A 1,572-nucleotide genomic window follows, 5' to 3' on the forward strand; every position below is an offset into this window, starting at 1 on the left:
GGTCAGGTGACTGTGGAGGCCAGGCCATCTGGCGTAGCACTCCATCACTCTCCTTCTTGGTCAAATAGCCCTGACACAGCATGGAGGTGTGTTTGGGCTCATTGTCCTATTGATGTAGAGATGTGTCTGCTACTGGAACTCTGTGTGGTGTTTATCTGGGCTCTAATCTGAGGTGTTGTTAACTTGCTATTTCTGAGACTGAGAACTTGGATGAATTTATTCTCAGCAGCAGAGGTGACTCTTGGTCTTCCTTTACTGGGGCGGTCCTCATGGGAGCCAGTTTCATCATAACGCTTGATGGTTTATGCCATGAATTCTAGCAGTTGTCAAATAGAGCTATCAGCTGTGTACCAACCTGACTTCTGCACAACACAACTGATGGTCCCAACCACATTAAGAAGGCAAGAAATTCCACTGATGAACCCTGACTGGCCCACCTGTGAAGTGAAACCACTTCAGGTGACGACGTCATGAAGCTCATTGAGAGAAGTCCAAGGGTTTGCAGCACTGTCAACAAAGCAAAGGGTGGAATCTAAAGTATAAAACATACTTACAGTTATTTATAATTTTTTTCTTTGCTATATGATTCCATATATCTTGCTTCATATATTTGAAGTATGCATCTACAGTGACGTCATTGGGGTTACACGAGCTCCGCGGACTTCATTCTGTGCTCCAACAGACTCGACAACATCTTGTCCTCTAAAGAGGTTAAAAATAAATATGCAAACTCATTAAGGAAACAAAGATAACCCTTCCTGCTACAGGTGAACTGCTGTATATGTTTAACAGCTCCACTGATTTGGAGAATTCTGTTTCCTGGACAGATTTATCACACAGGTTCCTGTGCTTGGTCAAAGATGACTTCATTCAATTTCTAAATAAATTAATGAATAGTTAAAGCAAACTGGCTGCATACGACCACAGTGCACGTCTTACAGTATGTTTTCATTATTCCAATTATTTGGACAAGATCTCCAACACCACTGGCTGAAATGCAACACAAACTATGATAAAGCCGTGTTTTATGGATGACAGCAGACACTCAGTGCTGTATCTCTTTCCTGACCTCCTACATGTAAACTAACAGCAATTTCAACCAGAATTGTTATATTTGGAGTCCAGTGCTTTTATAATATACCACACCTCAGATTTTTATTTTACCCGTATTCCTCCTGTTCTGATGAGGCTTCAGTAAACAGCAGGCCAAACAACTTAACTCAAGGTTCATTCTTTGAGTTAGGTGGCTTTTTTAATGGTTGAATGATTCACAGGTCAGTGTTTAGTCTGTCATAGGTCAGTGTGGCTTAATAAGCAAAGCAAACATTCCTCAGAAAATAGTGAGGTACAAGGACTGGACTGAGTGAAACAGCCGCCACTGTCCAAAGAAAAGCTTTGAAATGTAAAGGTGGGGAACTGTGTCTCAGCTCTGGCTCATTGAAAGCAAAATAGAAAGAAATGAGGGTGACTCAAGAGTTTTGCACAAAAATCTCTTAATGACATTAAAGTCTAACTTATAAAGTGAAGTGGTTTGTGTGCTGTCAGCACATTCCATCTGGAAAGTTTTTTTTT

Source organism: Pundamilia nyererei, unplaced genomic scaffold, assembly GCF_000239375.1.
Source record: "Pundamilia nyererei isolate P.nyererei 1_Seehausen unplaced genomic scaffold, PunNye1.0 scaffold00218, whole genome shotgun sequence".
Classification (NCBI taxonomy): Eukaryota; Metazoa; Chordata; class Actinopteri; order Cichliformes; family Cichlidae; genus Pundamilia; species Pundamilia nyererei.